The 23,157-nt window shown below is 42.3% G+C and overlaps 1 long non-coding RNA gene across 2 annotated transcripts in view; it reads right to left on the bottom strand.

Moving 5' to 3' along the window:
* The window catches only part of LOC107543595 (uncharacterized), a 161,465-nt gene that overhangs the window by 80,566 nt on the left and 57,742 nt on the right, over positions 1-23,157 (bottom strand). For both annotated transcript variants that reach the window (XR_001603826.2, XR_001603827.2), the window contains exon 2: positions 8,094-8,179. This is a non-coding gene — a long non-coding RNA (uncharacterized LOC107543595). The remainder of the gene's footprint in view (positions 1-8,093; positions 8,180-23,157) is intronic.

Below are 23,157 nucleotides of genomic sequence, written 5' to 3'. Positions count from 1 at the left end.
TCAAGGGGGTTATATTTATTCCATGTTGCTCTAGTCTAGAGAGAAAAGCGTAGAAGGAAAGGTAGAAATCGGGGAAAGGCAGATTCTGGTCTGGAGTTAAGAAGAACTTCCTAATTATTAGAGCTGGACAAACACATCCTGTGAGGGTGTGAGCTCCCAGGTTTTGGTGTTGTCTGAGCAGAAGCTGAACGAAATTCTGCAGAAGGCCTGGGGTGGGGGGTAGGTGCAGGGTAGAAGGGGTCAATGGGGGAAAAAGGGGGACAGCTTTAATTCTTTCAACAATAAAGACAAATTAAATAAATAAAATAATAAAATAATAAAATAAATAAAAAGTCAAGGAGGGGAAAAAAAGAAAGAAAGAAATTCTGCAGAGAGAGCATGGAGGGGCTTTTCACATGGGGTGAGAGAAAGGGAGTTTGGGCTGAGAACTCCATGCCCGCTTCCAACGCCATAGTTCTGTGGCTCTGAATTTGTTGGTGATTTTCAGTGAAACTCAGACAGGGAGTACCCAGAGCAGAAAGAGAAATGCCACGGGGTCCGGGGAGCCTCTTCGTGGGTGTAAGTCTCTGAATTATGGAAACTGGCAACGCTCGCTCAGCATCATTCAACATTTCTGCTCAGTTGTGAGTGCTCGGAAGGAAATGGAAAGACTTGCCACCCTGAACACACCTATGCTTATGACGGAGCAAAGGAGGCCGAGGAGAGGAAAAGACTTGGGAAACGTCCTTACGAGGGAAAAGGGGGAACCTGCGCGAGTGAGAGGAGAGGCGAGCGGGCAGGGGGAGCCCCGTCGAGCCTGTAGCCACCTTCGCTCGCCCTGCTTCCTGCTCGCTTTGCTTTGGATGCCTTTAATTTCTTGTCCTCTGGGTTCAATCAACGGCTGACCACATCTGTTCGATTGGAAGCTTACGTCATCTTGGTTTTGGAATATAGGCAAGTATGCACTTAGTTTCGCTGCAGGCCAGGAGGTTGCTCAATGCTTAAGGCCCCCGCCGCTGGAGAGCCAGGGGCCGGGGAACGGCGGTCTCAGCGCGGGGAGCGGTGCGTGGGACGGGGGATTAGCTTGTTGCCATTCCGCATGCCTGCGGGCCATTTCTGTGACCTTTTCAAGGGGGTGTCATCCCACCCAGAGAGCAGAACTTCCCACAAATTATGAAAATGTCTCTGTACTTTATCTATGAAAATTCCCTCTTCTAAGACCTCAAAGGACTTCACCTAATTAACAAACGAACCTTCACAAATCTCCCAGGGAGGCTGTAACGATTCGTTATATTCACTTGACACAGGAAGAAATCTGGAGGGTGATGCATTAAACATAAATAGAAGAATCTAGAACAGAGAACAGAAGTCGCCTGAAACCCAGTTCAAAGCCATGTCATGGACCGAGACTTTTCTGAACACAGTTTTTACAGGAGTGATAGTCCGGAAACAAATACACTAGAGGCCTTGGGTAATGACATAAAGTCACGTGGAGAGATTTTGAAATGACAGTAAAATTACATAATGCCCATTTTATTTGGCCAAGGGACCTTTAAAACTTGCTACGGTATAAGCTTCCAATGCTACGGCTTCTTAGAAAAACGACTGTCCTCCACCAGCCCCTTCTCATTTTACGACCATGCTTCTTTCTACAAGGGTTGGTGCGTATGGGTGGGGGGGGGGAGTGAAAATAGAAATTTTCAGCCACAAAATAATCAAATAATATTATTTACAATTCAGTTCACTTTAACAATGAAGAATGTATGTACTATTCTTAGACACTTGACAATGAACTGAAGCCTAATTTATTTAAAATCAAAACAGCTGAAAAATTGCACTGGAAGTTATTTATGATGTGGAAAACACTTTTTCTAAACAAAAAATTATAATTGCCCTTTGTTCATATACTTCTTTTTAAAAAATTTCGACAGAAATCCTCATCAAAAAGCAGAAACCCTGATGATTTATTGAAGCAGAAATCTCTGGAGAGTTTCAGGACATAAGGGCTGATTTTAGGCAAATAATTCCATGTGTATGCATGATGACTTTATTTACTAGAGATGGGCCAAGGATACTGAAGAGCAGTCCATGTTTTGTCCCTCTGTCTGGTGAAGGGATTTGGAACTACTATTTAGCACCGGGCAGGATGCCTGAGTTCAGGGGTTGGCCAGGAAGGATGGGAACCCTCCTTAGACCAGGGGCTCCCAGTAACGAGCAAATGAAAACAAAGGGAGATGTAGAGAAGGGTGGAGGTTGGCTGTGAGTCGCTGACTTTCTGTGTTTCTATTTTAGATCCTTTGCACGGAACTATTAGGGCGGAGGCCATTTCTACACGATTATGAAGGTCACCAGAAATGAGACTTGGCATTTGTTTCTCTTTCCACCTCAGCAAGCCCTACACTGAAAGCCTAAAGGGAAAAAAAAAATGCTTTAGCCCTTATTGTGAAAACATTATCTAAAGGTGTAGCCTCACACTGCACGTTGCCAGCAAACACAGAGAAATGAGCATGAAAAATACCTTAGAGGGTTCAAGCCTATCCAGGGCTCCGCTGCAGAGAACATCATACGAAGGTCATTGCTATAAAATTTTAAATCTCTTCTTTTGCCTTTACTGAAACTACCCACTGCATTCTTATTGTTTGTCTTCTTGCTGTTTCCAGACCCTAGGCACATATATCCCCACAAAGGGCACCGTTTATTTCTTTATTCCTTAGGTATCCACTAAATCTCAGCTGCAACTTCTAGACAGTTCCCAAATTCACATTCTGGCCCTGCCTCCTCTCCTAGGTTTCAGACTTGTATTTCCAATTAGCCGATATTTCAGCTTAGATGCCCCGCCGACCTAGATGGACCTTGTTCAAAACACCTTAGAGAAACATCCAGGTACTGTTCCCTGTATAAAAGACATGAGTACGTAGCTGCAGATGTCTGAATTGGTTTTTATAATCGCGATCCAAGTATCTGTGACCTGAATGCCCCAAATCTCCAGACATCTGGACTTTTTTAATAGTAAAAGGGGGGGAAGGATGAAATTTTCATCCCATATAATGTCCCTCTTGATATTTCCAAGGAGTCTTGAAGAAGAGGGAGCAGGTGGGGATGGAACGGGAGGTTATATTTCTCCCAGTCACCTCTCCTCGCATCTCGCGCTCCAATTTCCTGCTCTGTTTAAATTCTGAGTCTGAAGGGCTCCTTTCTTCCTTATGTTGCCCATATGCCAATGACTCCCAGGTTTGCTCTCTCCGGAGAGCTCTGGAATAAATTTCCTAAATGCGTTTTCAACACTCAACTTGGATATCTGATAAGCAGCTCAAACTTAAAGTGCACACAACCCGACTCTTCCCCCCGCAGCACACCTGTTTCTGTAATCTTCCCCAGCTCTGAAAATGCCACTACCACTGGCCTAATTCCTTGAACTGAAAATCCAGGAGTCACCTTTGATTTTCCTCTTTCCCATCTACCAAGTAATCCGTCCACTCTGCTTTCAAAATCCACACTGAATCCAGCCATTTCTCACCCCCTCCAAGAACATCATGATCTCTCACCTGGACAACAGCAATAGTCTCCTATTGTCTATTGTTTCACTCTTTGAATGCTTGCTGGCCTTCTACATTCTAATCCCTTCACAAAAACCTCAATGATCTCCCAAAACACAAGACAATCTATGTCACTTCTGGATTCTAAACTGTCCAGTGGCACCTCCTCCAAATCCTGAGCATGGTTGGCAAGTCCTCTGGGATCTTCCCGACACCCACATCTCTGTCTCCAACTTCCACCATGCTCTCCATTGTCTCTGAACGAGAGTCACGAGTGTTAAAGCACTCGAGCTAGAGGTGGATTGAAGGGAGCAGCTGGATCGCCACAAGAAGCAGAAATAGAACACATTACCTAGTTCACTGAACCCCAAACAACCCTTGGAGCTAACTACTGTTTAGTAAATACTACTTGCTAAATGAGTAAATGCTGTTTAGTGTAGAGAAAGCAGCGGCTCCCATCAATCAAGGAACGTGTCCAATGTTGCTCCGATAAGGATAAGAAAAGCCAGGATTTAAATCCAGGTGTACCTGACCCTAGAGGCCCTGCTTTCTATGTCAGTTAGGGGAAAACTCTTGGTGAGCCCAGAGATCTCGCCAAGGCAACTTTCCTTAAGAGCCAGAGGCCTGGTCCAGCTGCCCTGCTGCAAGAGCGGGAGTCGGGGCTCTGATGTGACAAACACAGGGCTTTGGCATCCAGCTCCTGCAGCTGCCAGAGAGAATTAAACAAAGTGAATGAAAGCAAAGGAAAGGCAACAACGAAAATGCCAGCAGCAGCAGCAGCAGCAGGAGGCAGGGCCCAATTACTACTGGTTGAAGTGCGAGGAAAAATTAAAGTTGGTGATGGTTCAAGGTTATGTTGAAATTCCAAAGCAGTGGGCTTGCATAACCATGAAACATGGAAATAAAGTATTACTGATGTTCACACTGTTTATTTCAGGACCTCACTTTCCGTCCCACTTTGTCTCAACAAGTCTCAATTCAGTGGCACGCTAACCGCCGCAGAGAGAGGAAAAAAGATGGAGATGCGTGTGGTGTCTATTAAAAATGTAAATAAATTAGGAATAGGAAAAATATCTGGCCATGCTCATTCATAGTAGATAAAGCACACACAATTATATAACATTGTCCAACCTTACACATTGCCGTCATATAGTTTAACTTACAAAAAAATTCTCAAAGGCACATTGGGGATTTGGGTCATTGCCCAGATTCTCTGATGGGTTCAGAACCTCAATTCTCTGTCTTCACTAACTTCCTGCCATTTAAGGTGAACAGAGAAGCTCTGCTCCCATTTAGCTTCCATCTCTTCTTCCATCCTTTCATTTTCCCCATATCCTTTCTGTTTCTGTCTGTCGTCCCACTCTCCCTGGCCAGCTGTGTGTTCGGCTCCCTACTGCAGTGGCACAGCTATTATAGGTTCTTTTTTATAGGGGAAGAGTGGAAGAGAAAAGAAACCTATTCTGCCCCCGGGATGTGGGATCAATGAGACAATTCTTTCGCACTGCCCAGGTTAATTATTCTGTTGGCGTTATGCAAGAGTCTGCACCCTTCTCATAGTCTCATCTGGTATGTGTTCCAACCTGATGGAAGAAAGGATGAGCAAAACCCAAAAACACTGACACCTGCACCAGGTATGGCAAAAGGTACAGTGGGTCGATGGTGAAAGAAAACTCAGCCCTGAGTGTAGTCAGGTGTATATACAAAATAATTTTAACATTATTTGGAATTGATCAGAGTAGTTACGATTAACAACATAATCAAATCAAGTACTAGGTAAGAAATAACTCTGATAGTTTGCCTGGAGGCTTTCAGGAAAGTTTTTAACACAAGGATATGACATTTGAACTGAATCGCACCTCTAGCCCTTAGTATAAGCAATTTTTTCCTGCCTGGAGCATCCATGCCCCACCTCTCTCATCACTGCGTGATTGACAACCATTCAGGTGTTAACCAAAGTGTTTACTAATTACAGAAATCTTCATGTTCACACCTTCTGTGATGATAAACTCCACCATTCTCTATCACAGCACCCTCTTCATCTGCTTCCTCGAGGTAATCACTTTCTTTATGCATGTATGTATTATGTCACTTTTTTATATTCATTCATGTATTGCCTGTTTTCCTATCTTGAATGTAAGCTCCACAGACGCAGGAATCTGAGTCTTATACAGTATTATATTCCTGGCACCTCGTCTTATGTCTGGGACACAGCAGGCACTGCATAAATAGTTATTGACTAAGTAAAATGTAACATCCTTACTTGTTTATAGGTCTATCGTCTCCATTAGATGGTGAACCCCTAAGTGAACCCTGTTGTAGTCATTTTGCAATTTCTTTTACGTATGGCAATTCCTGCTCTCTCACACATGGCAGGTGTTCAGTAAGTTCTTTAGGCATAAATGAATAAATACACTGTTACTTATTTTTCCTTTATCCACTACTTTTTGGGGGGAGGAAGGTAAAGAAATTCTAAACTTTTTTTTAACTTAAAAAGTTTAAGGAAAAAAATAAGTTGTGCTACTCCAAGTTGAGCAAAAATGTTCTTCTATCTCACAGGGAGAGAAACAAAGAAAACCTCTGGGACCACTTTCTACATTTGTTTGGGGACAAGGTAGTGACAAGATGAAATATTCAAGAATGTGACCACTAAACAGAACCCTGTTGAAAATGTTTTGATTTTTCTCCTTGGACATATCTTGGTAGGTTAGCAGTTTACAAGGGGACAAGAGATGACATGTCCTCCCTGCCAATGTTTGGTACATTCCCTTGGCCTCAAATGCGGAAAACATCTTGAATTTATTCCTTGATGTCCCAATTTTAAGTTGACTTTGTGAGGTCCCTGGAAAGGCAAGTCTATTAGCATGAAGATGAACTGAGAACCAATGAAGCACTGTCTGATTTAAATATATATCTTTGGAGTCATTATTAAGGCGAGTATCCATTGTATCACAATTATTAAAATTATTGAACCAGTGGGGTCTGCATTTAGGAGATGAACTGAACTTGATGTAGAAAAACAGTTAATATTAACAATGCGAGTTTAGTGAAGCACAGGGAAGTCAATGAGAAAAGCAGAAGTCACATCAGATGATAGACATACATACACATGCAGCAGATCTAGGGAAAAGATTGGCCATTGGACATGGTAGAGTCAGATTTAAATATTCTGTCTACCCTGGTCACATGACCCACTATTACTCAGCGCGCACTCTACGCCCATCACCAGGGCAATTATAACTTACTGTATACACTGGCTTAGACACCTTTTATCCTTGCTAAACTAAGAGTTCCTTAAGAACTAGAGGCAAGCCTTTGAATCCTAACACCTGACATAGGAACATAATAAAGGTGTGTAATGCAGGTTCAATCAGCCTCATCAGACAATTAACTGGTTGGTTGAACAGCTCATTCAAAGTGCTGTACATCATGCGAATGTAAAGAGCTCCGTGAAAGCAGCTATCTCTGTTTTGTCCATGTCTGATTCTAGGGCACCTAAAACACTCTAGAAGCTGTTACTGGTGAGCACATATGGTCACTCATGTCTGTGTAGGGTAGACGGGGTCTCTACAGACAAAATTTTATCCACAGAGTGAGTATCCTGCAGGTATCTCAAGGATGCTTAGGGCTGCGGGAGGTACCCACAGAGGCTACTTAATGCACACTCTCAGGTCTTGGTCACAGGAGAGCAGATACTGACTTTGTACCCAGATCCCCCCTTTGCTTGTCCCTTTTGCTGGTGAGGAGTGAACTTCAGTAACAAGCCACGGGGAGTGGATCTTCCTTGATGAGCAGATTAAGAAGCAATAGAGTTGTTTGGCCTCCAACCGATAAACAAAGTTTACTTATCTAGGATGGAATTTTATTTGTACGTCAAGATCTACCGAGCCAGGGTATTGGGGCCATGTGAGAAAGGAGAAAAAAAAACACCCAACCACCATAACACTGGCAGCAAAACACATTTTCACAGGTTAGCAATAAAGCGAGACATTTTTCATTCTTGCCTCAAAGTTCTGGCACCACCAAGGGACAATTTTCTGAAGGACAGAAGGGGAGAGGGAAGAAGAGGGTGACAATATGGAGGTGGGGTGACCGTAAACCCTAGAAGAGGCTGAATACTGCTGGATGCCACTCGGGGGCCTGATGTTTTTAAGGGGTCCTTAAGCTGGGTTTCTTGCTTGCTTCCTGTGTCCGTTTCTTTCTTTCCTTTTTAACTGAAAGGCATATTTTCCTATCCGTTAAGATTTATGGTTTTCTGCCAACTACTTCGCTGGAACAAGTTTTCCCTTTAATTTAACGACGCACCTATTAGAGTGTAACATACCCATAAAAACTTCTTTTCAGATAGTGCTCACAAAATGCATTTCTTTAGGACTCAAAGACGAATAGAAATATAGTCTATGCAGTTTGGAACCAAGTAGCTCCCACTTATTTATACAAGGGTATGTCCGGGCCACCGTCATGTCACAAGAAGGTCACGTGCAACGAATTCAACATCTCCAGGTTCTACCAACCACATGATCCAAGGGTTTTCATGAACAATAAGACTGTCACTAATTTTTCTGGCGCATTTTATCTTACCCGTTAGCTGGGCTCCAAGAAGTTTTTCATCTTCATTTCCCCATCGCTGCCAGACCCGTGGACTTTGTGGCATTTGCCATAGCACACTAGAAAAAATGAAGGATTAAAAAAGAGATTTTAAAAGAGAGAAAACTTCTTAATCATGCTTTCATAACTTTTAGTGAACAGTTGGTTTAAATTTCCAAATAACTCTTTTCCAAAGGATAGTATCAAAACACATGCAAAAAATAAAAGTCTAAATAAAGCACAATAAATTATTTCACTGCTAAGGGATTAGATTTCAAAGAGAGAAGTACACATAAGGATATGAGAGTGGACTATATTGGATCTTTGGGAATTGCTGTCAGATATTGATGAAAACAGAGAGACTGTAGGAGATCAGATAAAAGAGAGAAATGATTACTTTTGGAAGAACAATGTGAAATTCGTGGCCAACAGAGATTTCAGATGTAAGCTAATAGCAATCCACGAAAGAACAAAGTTGGAGCGAGTCCCACATCTTTAACCACATTTACAATCATTCAGCATCTGTAAAAATTTTTACATAGCATTTTCCCTCATTTCAAAATTTGCAAAATACATATTTAATAGGTTTAGCATGTCAGTCGGTAATTTCGTCCACAGGCAGTGAAAAGGATTTGTGTGTGTGTTTTTGAAATGAGTTGGGGTTTGCTGCCCTTTCAGCCCTGGCTCCAGCCAGCTGCAATCACAGGCTGGTTCACAGCCCGGCGATGCTGTAAACAGTGTGTCCCATACATTTCAGCATCCACGCCGGTGAGAAGACCCATCGTCCTCCACTTTCATCTTCTCGCTCCCAAGGTCCACAATCCCTCCACCTGGGACAGACAGGGTCCATTTTCAAACTGCTCACTGCGCTCCTTCTCTTACCAAAAGTCACCAAAGGGAAACTCAGGCCTGAAAGATACTCCTGTCTTCCTACCTGGCAGAGGAGTATTTACTGTTGCATTGGAAATGATCAACGGTTCCTCACACGGAAACAAAACTGGAGAGAGAAACTGAAGAGCCAGCTGGGACAGTAACTGGGAGACTGAGCTGGGTCAGTCACCCACAGGCCCGGCTGTCCCCTCCCCTTTGCGATGATGTCATTGTCTCGAGATAACCTGCATGAGCAGCAGTCTGGTTCATTTCAGCTACATGGATGTGACTTCATTACATGATGCAAGCTTTTCAAATTGCTCCCAGTTGCATTCTCTCCTTTTTTCCTAACCCTAGTTGTCTGTATTTGAACCAAGTGAACAATTAAAAAAAAAAAAAGATAGCAGATATCAAAGGCATGTTAGAACGGCATCCTGAACCAATTAATTAAGAGCGTGGATCCTACCTCTCATATCTGAGGATCTATTACAGCAAGATTTGCTTCAGGATGGAGCATGAGTACCTCAATTATGGGTCATGAGCGCCTCAATTATAGCTGATTGGTTTTGGATTGGAAGCCTTTCCTATCTTGGTGGGCAACAGAAAAAAAAAATACAAAAAAGAAACTTGTTCATGAAAACCTCTCGATGCTACCCAAATTTTACTATAATTTATAAGCTCTAACCTGATTTGATATCAAAACTTTGTTTGGTGTTGCGTAAACAGGGTTTAGGAAAGTTTTTCCAATCAGCTCCTGTCATTGCCTCTGTGACAACTCCATATTTACTCCGTGTTCATGTGACTCTCTATGTCAGAGGTTCATAAACAGGCTGACCATGCCTTGCAGTTGAATTACAAAAAGAATTACGCATATATTGTCTAACACAGAGAGCTTTCTTAGTGGAGATAGTTTAAGAAGGGGGATTATTTTCTGAATTTTCTTTCTCAGATATAAAGTCTTCCCGGTTTCACTGCAAGGAGAAAACATAGCTAACAGTGCTACTGCATTATTAGAGAATTCATATCTGTTGGGGCTTTTCAACAATATCCTTGGGACAGGTTTTTGAATTTGTTTCAATCTTGATTACAGTCTACACAATGAACAAAAAATATTTCTACACAATGGCAAATCCTAACTGAAAATAATATTGTTTTAGTTTGGGGGAATTTTTTTTTTTTTTTTCAATAAAGCTTCCTACTTTGTATTTTGAAAGAAAAAAAATGTACTAGAGAGTTAGTGTCTTTCTCATAACAAATCACATTTTCATCTGAGACAATGTAGGGGCACAATGACAAAGATATGGGCAAAAAAGCCTTTTAGTTACGTGTCATGCGTTTCTAGAATGGATCGGTGTCACAGTCAATCCATCATAGAAATTGGGTGTTTTTTCTTCTCCAGGTCTCCCGTCACATTTTAGTTTCCAGGAATCTAACAATCTAGCCAACGGCTGTGGTTAAGTGGAGGTGCTTGGAGGGGAGACCGCCTGGGCCAGTCCTCAATCAGTCCCTTAGTAGCTGTGACCTTGGCAAGCAACTCAACCTTCCCGAGCCTCAGTTTCCTCACCTATAAAAGAGTGACACTATTTCTTCCATGGTAAAATTGTTGTGAAATTGAGACAATGTGTATAAGGGCTTCACTCACTGCCAAAAATATGGTAATTGCACTATATTTAGTATTAAATTGGCCAGGTTTTTATAATAGGAGAGTGAGTCTCTGCTGCTTTTAGCAATCTGGCTATGAAAAAAAAAAAGGAAAAAAAAGCCTTTTAAAAGGTGGGAATCCCATTTTCTCCCCCCAGGATAAGACCCTCAGCCACCCAGTACGTGGTTACTGACCTCTTCCGACACCCAGTCAATGTGTTATTACTGGTCTTTCAAACACGTCCAAGCTTCTCTCCTCTGATACGCACACTCCCTCAGTGGTCTGAGCCCTCCATCCCTCCATGGGCAGGACTTTCTCCCAGTGTTTTCTTTTATTTTCACTCTACCCTAATGACCATCCTCAAATCCAAATTTATGATCATGGAACTATTATTGTTGTAAATCAAATCCCAAAGAAAAACAGCGTCAGGCGATTTCTTTTCACTTAATGTATTATCAAACAATATAAGACATAGGTCTAACCAAACACGCGTCCTCGGTCTGTGAAGACATGCCCCTCGGTTGACCTGCAAATTTGGTTTCATATCACCGGCCCCTCTAAGGAAAAGAAACAGAGTAAGAACAGAGTGTCCCTGCTGCTTACCTCTGAAGAACCTCCCTTGCGTGGTGGAGATGTGTTCAACTGTGAGAGGTTTTTTTAAGCTGATGTTTTTAGCAAGTTTCTTATTCTTAAATTATCTCACTTTAAGGATGAGATAGATGAAAATATTCAGCTTTCGAAGTTCATAGGTATCAGTTATCTACTGCTATATAAAAAAAGCCCCCAAACACAGTGACTTAAAGGGAGGATGATTTTATTCCTTTTATCTGCTAATTATCCTGGGGGTCAGCCACGTGGGCTGGGCTCAGCTGAGAAGTTCTGCTTATGTCACTTGGGGTCATTTACGAAACGTCAGCCATCCAGTGACTAAACTGGGGCCTTTTGGACTGATGTGGCCTCACTGACACCTCTGGAGATGAGTGGTCACAGTCAGGAGGGCCACGTGTCTCCAGCAGGATGGTCTGGGCTGGTGGCGAGGTCCCAAGAGCTCAACAGCAGCAGCTGCAGGACCTCCTGAGACAGGTTCATGGCCACCACCTGTGCTTCACCGTGTTGGTCAAGGCAAGTCAGGTGGCCAAGCGCAGAGTCGCATACACGGAGACAATTATAGCGGCCAGGCTGTCGACAGTCTACCCTAACACATAAACCTTTATGACGATAGACTAGCTGGCTCTCTTTTACTCTATTCTGGGCCCCAGGTGCTCGTGACGCAAGAAGGGATACATGTGGCTGGTGCTCTAAGGGCTCATCTCTGCAGAGAGGAAAGGTGGTGGCCCTCCTGGGTGGTGAGCTGCTCAGTGACCCTGTGATGAGGTGACCTGTGTTCGGCTGAGCTGATGAGCCTGGCCAGGTAATCCAGAGATGTGTGCCATCCATCGCCAAACGCACTGAGCTCGAAGGCTTCTGTGTGTGGTTTATAAACCCAACCTCGTCACAACAGTATTATGGAGCAAGCAAGTCAGGAAGGATTTTTTGCTGAGACTAAGTTAATTACACTGTTATCACATTTGAGTGACAGCGTGGGTTTTTTATCCCATTTGAGGCAGATTAGGGTCATGGTTAAGAGCTTAGCTATGCAAAATGATAATAGTAATAATATCTCAATATCCTCACTGTAAAATAGAGGCTATACGGTAGTCATACAATTATACTGTGAACAGAGAAAAGAAAATGTAAAGTGTGTAAAAATCTTAGGTTTCATATCTAACAGTGTCATTTAATAACTAAGAAAGGAAAAGAACTCTCTTAAAGAAATGTCTGAGCAAAGATCCAAAATTTAAACTCACTCAAGTGTCCACAGTTTCTCTCCTTTGCCCTCTACTCTTTAAGGATCTCGGAAAACTAAACAAACATTAATATAAGAAGACTGCAGATGTAGCCTAATGGTTGAAATTAGGAATTAACTTTCTTTCCTTGAAACAATTTTTTTTACCACACACCACACGAAGAAAAGTGGGTGTTTTTGTGTGTGTGTGTGTGCTTACTATCACGGTGTAGCAAATAACTCCTGATTTTCTTCCTTTCTGGTCAAAACTCAGCTTTCTTGTAATGGATGTTTTTTAGTCCCTCACTCCCCAGGAGGGGCTGAGCATGGGATAGTGGGAAGAGAGAACACCTACTTGACGTCCCCTAAATTCATTCCGGTGTGAAGCTCTGCCAGTCCAGAGACAGGCACCAAAATTCACGATGTCAGAAGGAAGGTCCTATTTCAGTGTTTTCAGTAAAGATATTCCAGGAGCCTTATATTTGAGGCCTAATTTCCAACTTAAGAAATTAGTTTTCATCTGTTGTAGGGCTTTGATGCAATACCACTCGAATAATAAAACATCTCTCTTCACTTGCGGTCACCACCGACGAATGCCAGAAAATTCTTGTAGCTGACAATGCCTGACCTTAAGCTGCGATTGTTAGATCTGGTTGGTTATGTCATCACTCGAGCATTATTTGAGCATGTTCCCCCTTTTAATTCAATTTCCTGTTTTGTTTTCTCGAAACCATAAATTGTCTCTTAAGAAAGTTTACAAAATACATAAGGCTCTCCCGTGAGACCTGCGCTGTTCCTCGGCAGGGCATCGCCTGCCAAATGACTTTTGTTTCTTTTTGAAAAGTTTTCCCTTTACTGGTTTTGCATAATGGTTGCAACAATTCTCGAGTAATGAAAAAAGAATGATGAATGCGTGTTCTTTCCAGCACACGGCCACAGTGTTAGTGTTCAAACAGAGCAAAATAAAGCAAAACAAAAACCCACCCTAAAAGTGATCTGGACACCCAGCCAGCCTCCTCTCGGCTCCCTTATTGGAATTCAAGACGTTTCCTATCTTCTCTCCTCTTCTTCAAAGTAAACTATCTGTGCTCAAAGAAAATGGGTCGTGTAGGACATATGTGGCAATGTCCTTGTGGTCTGGGTTGGACCCCAGCTCCCCTGACCAGCTAGCGTAGAATTCTTGGGGAACAAGACTTCACTCCTCTGAGGCTGTACGGTCTCGTTTGTAAACTGCGAGTGATGGATGGAGCTTAGTTCACCGGGTTGCTTTGAAGATTAAAGAGGATTCAGGTGAGAGAGCCCCTCGCAGTGTGAGCTGAAGCGAACCACGAATCTGTTCTAGTCCAGGGATGACATCAACACTCTCTGCCCTTGAGGCACAGCGGGCAGACTGAGTGTGGGAGAAAGGCATCAGAGAGGGGCAGCGATGAAAGCCAAGCATGCTGGGGAGACACACTCATCGCCACCGTGCCAGATGCCACCCTGCTGCAAGCCAGAAAGCACCAGGAACGTGCATAAAACTGGGTCTTCATTCAGTTTTGCATCTACAGCAGCACATAATAGGCACTAATTGTTGTCTGCTGAATTTGTTATTGTCCACACACGTATTACTGGGCCCAGTAACCTGTAATAGGAGTCAGTAAACTATAGCTCATAGGCCAGATCTGGCCCACTATCTGTTTTTGTCAATAAAGTTTTATTGGGATAGAGCCACACCCATGTATGGAAGTATTGTTTATGCTGTGTTTGTGTTACAATGGAGAGTTAAGCACTTACAAGGGAGTCCCTGTACGGCCCATAAAGCCAGAAATAGTTATTATCTGACCCTGGTCCTGTGTAGAAATGTTATCAAACTTTGGCCTACGGAATTAAGCTTCTCCTGCCTGAACAGAGGGCCTCCTCATGAGCACCCGTTCACTTCTTTGAGGATTATATTTTAATGTAATTCCTTCATTTTCCCATGGGCATTATTAGCTTACTGCATTTTAAAAAAAGAACCTGATTTTATTGAAAAAGAAAAGAAAAAAAAGGTGAAGGGATTAAGAAGTACAAATCGGCAGTTACAAAATATCCATTGGGATATAAAGTACAGCATGGGGAATATAGTCAATAATATTGTAATAACTATGTATGGTGCCAGGTGGGTACTAGATTTAGTGGGGGAACCACGTTTTAAGTTGTATAAATGTCTAATCACCATGCTGTACAGCTGAAACCAATGTAATATTGAATGGCAGCTGTAATTTAAAAGAAAGGGTGCCCTTGTTTTGAATTACAGTTGAATCAAAGTGTCTCTGATGTGCAGAGACACTTTACCAGCCCCAAAAGGCATCTTGGAAAGACGAGCGAAGGGTACCGTGATGCAGAGGATGACCAGGGATCCTGGTGTCAGCCTCTCCCTACTCTCAGTGGACTGTCAACACTGGGTCATCATGGATGATAAATGAATACCAGATGACTTCATTTTCATTTGCAGCCTCTCCCTGGGTCTATGTGTCTATTCTGGACTCATGGATAATGTGACCAGGTAGAGATATTGGACAACAATGTGGCAAAAGAGACATGTGACATATAGATTAGAGCCCTCTTACCACCATTCATTCTTCACCAGGGCTGACACCCCTGCTTTGGCAGAATATTGTGTACAGGAGCCCCTAATTCTCCATGGTCACCTCTGGATGCCAGAATACCTACAGCTGTGGTTGGCTGACCCTAAGGAGGAGCTAAAGCAATCAGTAATTGACGTGTGGTCCTCTCCTCTCTAACTGGCAGCTCCTTACACTCTACTTACAGTTCTAAAGAGGCCAAGTTGGCACAGCTCTTTGACTATCTCTGCAAAATCCATTTGGATCCATTTCTTCGACTACCATCAACCTGGGGGGCAAAGAAAAAAACAGACCTGGGAGTGTAGAAACCACTGTACTTACAACTAGATCTTTTGCTGATTTATTTCAAGCAGGAGGCCACACAAACACCGAAAAACAGCACGCTCATGAAGCAAGATTTCAGCTCCCTTCTGGTTCAAGGGTCCTTCCTCCCTGATGGTCCACCCTAGAGGTGGTGCTCCTCGATCTTGAAGAATTTCCAACCCTCCCATGCCCAGGAGAGTTTTTCATGTTGAAAGACTACAGGATGGGACCTCCGAACAATCCCCAGCAAGTTCAGGCTGAAATCACACTCGGGCCAAATCTGTATGGTGTACTCCCCTGTAGCTGTTGGGCCTGTTCCAGAAGGCTCTCAACACATGGGACTCCGGTGAAGTTCAGCATGTGGAGGGGGCTGCAGCCCGAAGCCTGTGTGTTTGTAATGGAAACACAGCAGTGACCCTGCAATCCAGGTCTGTATCTGTGCTGCCATAAAATGTGTTTCTCTAAACAGAGCAGCAGAAGTGCCCGTGATGGGTGGGGGTGGGGGGTTCTGTTAAAGGCTCCCTCAGGTAGGGAAGTAGCAGGGCCTCCTAATAAGAAAACCATGCATTTAAGGAGGGCTTTTAAGGTTTGCAAAAGTACTTTCATATTTAAGATTGTGAGGACAAGCCTCTGAAGTGGGTAAGGAAAGCATCTTTTCTTTTTTTTTAAGATCTTTTTAAATTGATTTCTAGAGAGACAGGCAGGGAGAGGGAGAGAGAAACACCAATGTCAGAGTGAAACATGGATCGGCTGCTCCCTGCACGCACCCCACTGGGGATTGAACCGGCAGCCCTTCAGTGCACTGGACGACACCCAACCAACTGCGCCCCACCGGGCAGGGCAAGACAAGCAATCTTTTCCTCTTTTATTCATAAAGCAGCTACAACAGAGAAGTAGAAGGTCTTTCTCAAGGTTCATTAGAGATGCAGCCAGAATCACAGCTAATGTCCTTTGATACCTGGTTCAATGTTCTTTCTAATGAATCACTCTCTGCCCTTTGTTTCTGTGTGAGGCTGTAAACTAGCAGATACTCGAACACGGTGCTTGTTGTAAATGAAGCTGATGGAAACCCTCTGAAAGAGTGGCCCAACCTGAGAACGACAGTGAGGAAAGCAAAAGAAACGGTTCCTATGCTGGGCAGAGGCACTTCACCAGCCCCAACAGGCATCTTGGAAAGGTGAGTGACAACCTTAACGATGATTTCATAAATGCCTTAATAACATAAGCTTTTTATCTTTTATGGAACCACAGGGTGGGGGAAAAGTAGGTTTACAGTTGTTCGTATGGAAAACAGTACAATAATTAATAAATAATAATACGAGAATCAACTGTTTCCCACACTCACAACTGTAAACCTACTTTTGCTACCCCCGGTATAATCTTGTCTAACTAGACGTTTGACCTGGTCCCTTCAACCTTGAATGGGATGATTTCATCCTTGCCGGTGAGTCGGGAACAGAGCTAATCAGACACTGCCAGCCAGGAGTCCTGCATAGTCAGCCAGTGTTCAAAGAACTGTGAGTCATCTATGAGGACCCACCCACATCCATGAAGACATCAGTGAGCTAAACAAGGTTAAGACCAAGAGCGAGGCCCATAGGAAAGGCTGTTTAGTCAGAGGTGCAGACATGGCTCTCATCTTGGCTCTCGTGGCTCTTATCTCAGACCCACATCCACGGAGTCCTACCATCAAGCAGGGGGTGCATTCCACTATGCCCAGGTGGCCTGTGCCCCACATGAGCCCACGTTCTCACTGCCTCAATTAACATGTCCAAATATAAGGACAAAGAAGTTGGAAGGGATGCAAAAGATCTTGTTTCCATGAAGACTTACCAAGTGTTTTGGACTATATGGTCCCGAAAACACAAAGTCTATGCAAATCACAAGCCGAAGGTATAGGGTAAGAGTCAGGCCACAAGGAAATTCATCCTAAACTAAGGGAACTCCATAGCCAGACCCTGCCTCCAGGTTAGCTGGGTGTTTTCTACAAGTCTTAGGAGCATCCTCTCCACAGATAGCTGCGTAACCACACGCCTCCATGCACCTCCCTTAGAGAGCAAGCATATGAACATTTTTATTACCTTCCATTTTGTCATTTTTAATATGGATAGAACTCCAAATGCATAGAACACTAATTAAAAATAAATAGACTTTCAGTCTCCCAATATAATAGCATATCAAAAATTGTTTAGACACAGGCAAAATGAAACAAAAGTTACACTATACTAATCAGAAACTTGTGTTCAAAAAGTAAATAAAAATAATTGTGTATTGGAGGAAGAAGTAGACCTAAATGGCATAGCTTGCTTTTAATGATGATTTGATTCTTTAAAATTATTAGCCTTCTATGTACGAACATCCAAAAATGTTCATCAGAGCCATGGTTTCTCTTAGAATTTGAAATTGCTAAAAAGAAATTTCAGAATGGATCTCTCATCTCATGACATCTGCAGATTAGCAAGTTTGAAAATATAAAAATTCAACTGCGTGAATTAAATTATTTAAGGCAAAAAAATTAAAGTTCTTGGAACAATGTTTTGTTAAATGTCGTAAACTGGGTTAATTTTTAAAATTAATCCACCAAAATAAAAAAGGTAAAGAACTAACATGTAGCAGAGAAGGGCATTCTAAGCATAAAGCAAAACCATAAAAAAAAAAAAAAAAATCCCAATATGTTTTAAAAAGCTCAAAACGCTCCATATTAAAAAACACTATTAATAACACACTGAGAATGCAATATTTGCAAAATATATGGTAGATAAAGGGTTACTATCCTCAATGCATTTAAGAAAATGTTCTTTTACATCAACAGGAAAAACAGGAGTACTTAATTGAAAAAATAGACAAAGGACACAAAGAGGCAAATTACAGAAGAAAAATAAACACGGGAGTTTTATGTTCAGTTTTACCAGCATCACACAATGAGTTTCACATTTGGCTATCGATTTGGCAAAGGTTGAAAACCAGAATGAATTCCCTTTGATGGTGAGATTAAGAGCAAGCAGGCATTCTTGTACAAGGCCAGTTCCACAGTGTTTCTAGGCAGCAGAAACAGCGGTGGACGAGACAGACAGACCCGGCTCCCATGGAACTCGCTCTAGGTCTTCAGGGAAACCAACAGGCAGAGACAGGCCTTGAATAGTCAACGCTTCTGGAGAGGGCACACACAGGTAGTCCCATTGTCACCGAACCCTGTGGTGTGGCCACGGGCTAGCAAGGTGGGAATCCAACCTTTTTCAGGTGCATGTGTCATACAAGGTATAGCCCGGGGGGAAGATGCGATGGTTACATCGTAGGGGTTCTCCTTAGAATGCCCCCCAGAGGTGAGGTCGAGGTCCAGGTCAGAAAATGCAGTACTTTTTCTCTTATTGGACACTCAAAATAAGCAAAGAAACAAACAGGCATGAAGCTATTTCTGCTGCTTCCACAAAAAGGAAACTTGAAGATTTACATTTGACATAAAGGTTGATTGGACACCGTGGATGTTTTATCTCCGCACCCCAAGCCAATTCTGATCTTTAAAAATGGCTTTCTTCCCACCCTCTGTTATGTGCAATTCCTCCCTCCTCTGCAAAAGGAAATTTTCCTCCCCGTGAGGGTCTCCAAGCACTTCCAGAAATGCCTGAAGAGCAATTAAATGGTTTCCAGGCCTTGAGGGACTTAATCTCTGACTCGGTTCAAGAGCGTGGCCCGGGATGTTTATTGTACTCTGGGAAATGACTGTCAAACGCAAAGGATTGAAGGTCCCTGCCCTGTCCTTCCATTTTCTCCCGAGGCTGCACAGTGATGGAGCTGTCAGCTCTGGTAACGATCAAGCTTGATTTCTGCCATCTGTACGACCGAGGTGGGGAGATTTTTTCCTTTGTGATATTTCCATCATTCTTTCTGATTGGCGATGAAGCTCTGTAAGAACCTGTAATTACTGTAACTTCCTGTTTCCTCTTTAGGGCTGAATCTCAAGAATAGAGAGAAGTGTGTAGAAATGAAAGGAGAATCTCCAGTAGAACCTTCCTTCAATGTACTAGGAAAAGTGTGATGTACACAAAACAGGTGGGTGTATTAGCAGATATATTGTCTTCCAGAAGGAAAACAAGAGAGGTGAGCTGTAAATATCCTTAAACTGTGTACCTATTGACCCAGCAACTCTAATTCTGGAATTTATCCTAAGGAAATGATGAAAGAGATGCTCAAAGTTTCACGGACGAACACGATCCCCTAAGCATTGTTTGTAATGGTAAAGTTTTAAACTAAATACTATACAACAGCCTAAAAACTATTTAATAGAAGACTAGAAAATAACATTTTTGTTTGCTAAGGTTTTTCTGATACAGAAATATGCTCTGAGCATATTTTAAATAAAAATTAATCTATAAAACAATATGTTTACTATATATCCCAATATTTTGAAAATGTATATGAGGATGAAAATGACCAAAAGTATAATCATTAAAATGTTCATAGTAATCTTCCCTGGGTAGTAAAAATATGGATGCTTGGTTTGTATTTTGAAATTTTCTAGACTTCATACATTTTTATAGGAATGCATGCAAAAAAATGGATAATTTAAGCATTACTTTTTGGGATATATATGTGTCAATTTATTCCTCAAAATGATTATATAAAAATAATTAAGATTTTTCTTTTGATAAGCCTGAGTTATCAGAAAATAACTGTTAAAATTTCAGTTTCCAAAAGAAAAGAAGAAAAAAAAAGGCTTTAGTTTCTTGGTAGAAAATTGCAACCTAGTCATTCCTGTTCTTTTCATTTAGGGGAGATAAAAGAGGAAAATCACCTCCCAGAACTGTAGAAAACGGTCCACATTTTAGTGTTTAAGTAAGTTATTCCCAGGTGTGGCTTTGTGGTGCCCATCCTGCTATTTCCAATAAATATTTCTGGTATTATTTCATATTTCTCAAAGCATTATCAAAATCTGCGAACCATCTTTGCCTCACCCACTCTTTAATCTCTCATCTGTAAGTTCCCCTTGGTGCCTCTTTCCAAAATGGTATCGTTATGGCGAATCATTCTTTAGAACATTTAAACTAAATTTTTAAATTCAAATCTTTTTTAATTGCAAAATAGTTCCTGATCCGTGTGGGAAAGTTAAAAAAAACAACACACAAGTAAACCAAGAGAGAGAAAGATAAAATCTCATAATCCCATAGCCCAGAGATCACTCTAAATCCCACGCGATAGTTAAAAAGAGTTGTAATATTATTTCATTGAAGCTATTAGTCTGCAGAGACGTTCTGGGAGAGGATCCTGTCATGCCAGGGCTAACGGTGTCCGGTCGCCTGTTTATTTCCATCATAAGTCAAAGGACAAGCAGTGAAATGGCTTTAGCTTAATCTTTACCCAGGTACAAGAATGGTACCACCCTGTACACTTTCTTACTGTTTCATTTTTGGGGTCAATTTGCGATGCCAAGGTGCAAATTGTCATCACAGCTCCCGAGATGAGGGTGCGTTACGGCTGGTGACAGTCCTGTAGGCTGACCCATGAGGCCTTTTGTAGTGTTACTCTCCCTGGTTTCACAATTCACTTGCACTCATAGCCTCGTGGAGATGAACTATAAAGCTTTAGAAAAACGGTCAAAATGCCCAGGAACAGTATGTTTTCTGCGCCCTTGTACATCTGATGATGTTCTTCTATGCTTTCCCGCGTGAATTACCAACCGGCTGTGAGTAAAATGCTTCTATCACAAAATTTTCCCCTCACACACTGTAAATCTGGCAGAGAAGATAAAAGCCAGTCTGATTTTTGTTGCTTCTTAATGCTACCTTATATTTTTACCCAAATAACATGCAAACTCTTTTTATTAATTTTGCCAAGAATGGGTTGAGGCCCTTGAATTTCCTAAGTAAACATTTTTTAGCTCCGCAAAACTTTCCTTAATTATGTTAGTTCTGTTCCAATCGGTTGGATTTTTGACTTTGTGTCGTGGAAAACCCATGATCCTCATGTCAGAGGCCTGTTCTCAGTCCTTCGTGTCCTCGTAGACTCTTTCATCACACCTTTTTCCTTTGCCTTGCCGGGTTGATTTGATTCGTGTTTTCTTTAACCTTCCAGAATGTTGACGGGCGTATAGAAGCTTGCAAGTTAACAAATATATTTACTTTTAAATAAGCTTAGCATCCTACGGTACTTACAATTTTTCCTTGCCTTTTCACATTGCTTTTTAATTTCTCTTAACTATTTTCAGAGAAAATGACTTTTGTTGACCTCATGTATTTATTCGATCATACAGCCAATATTTATCAAGCAACTACTCTGTAGCAGGCGCTGTTCTTTGCCCGTGTGATATTCCAGTGAACGAGACAGGAAAAAACCTCCTACCTTTCACAGGAATCTCTTAATTGTACATTTTAGGTTGTTTCCAACTTTCTGCATTGTGACTGTGAATCTTTGTGTGTTTATAATTATTTCCTTAGGATATATTTGTAGACCTGATTTTATTGCAGAAAGAGTATAGACGTTTTAAAGGTTTTTTTTGACAAATATGCCAAAGTACCTTCCAAAAGGCTCGTAGAATTTATATCATGCGCTCCAGATGAGTAACTATGACCATTTCTACACTCCCTGACACACAGAATCTTTCTCTGTTTTAATTAAGACAAAATTCCCCTTTGACCAAGCTAGCAACATAAAACGTAAACAGGTTAATTCAGATCCGTAACCAAACAACAACAAAACACCCTCCTCGTTTCCACCCTCAGTACACTTGTTTGTACTCAGGGAGGAATTTAAACCTACTTCTAAAGAATATCCCCAAAAACTTCGGACACTTCTATGCAAAGAGTTCATTCGAAATAATATAAATAAAATAAGAACAAAGAAGAAGGGAACGAAGTATCTTGGCCCAAATCAAGCCGTTCTCACGTCTGGGACAAGGGAAACCTGGCCTCTCCATTCCAGCGGTGACTCATTAGTGCTAATTGGGGCCTCTTTCCACGCGGGAGAAAACCAGCGCAGATCCTAATCGCTGCTCATTACGGCAGCCCCGGCTGCGCTCGCTCTGCTGCTCAGCTTTTCAGTTACAGAATCAGCTGACCTATAATTAAAAGACATTTAGGTCTTAGGAGGAAAGACAAACAACTGCTAATGACAAGCAGATACCAGCGACCTGAGGCCCTGCCTCGCCCCCATCGTCTGCCCACCCCTGCGGCTGGCTGTGAACTCGACTCTGTGAATTCCGCTCAGGGAGATGGGAAAAGGGCCCCCCCACACCTGACAGTAAAGTGTCCCAGCGAGCACGTGGCCCCAGCATCACACAAATACCAGGGTGTGTGACTGATGACAGGGGTACGAGGAAAGGGGGTGATGTGTGCAGAATGGGCACCCTGTTACTGGTTCCTCTGAGGGCCCATTCTCTTTCTATGGCTTAAAGAAGAAAGTTGTTTTTTTCTTCTAATTAACTCATGCTTTTAAAAATCCCTTAAACAAACAAACAAGAGTTTCTCATGGAACTATGCTCCCTTCCCACCAGCCCTGGAGCACTCATTCAAAACGTGCCTTTTTCAGTACTTCTGAGAGAGGAACACACTTCGCTGAGCCTCCTTCTGGGCTCTTCTGAGGTCTTGTTAAAACGGGGACTCCTTTCCTTACAGTGTTAACCTCCACCAGACTCGCACACAAAGATTCTCAATGGACTTGGGCAGCTGCTTTCAAGGGGTTGTTAGCTTACAGAGTGTATATCAAAATAATGCTGTGAGTCTAGGGTACAGTTACTTAAAAACTGTGGACACATCCCCGGGGGAAGGGGAATCAGGAGAAATAGATTAGTATTGGACGGACAGAGCCTTGATATTATCA

The sequence above is a fragment of the Miniopterus natalensis genome, chromosome 21 (assembly GCF_054644295.1).
Source record: "Miniopterus natalensis isolate mMinNat1 chromosome 21, mMinNat1.hap1, whole genome shotgun sequence".
Classification (NCBI taxonomy): Eukaryota; Metazoa; Chordata; class Mammalia; order Chiroptera; family Miniopteridae; genus Miniopterus; species Miniopterus natalensis.
Note: the sequence above shows the minus strand (reverse complement) of the source record. Positions and strands in the feature narration are given on the sequence as shown.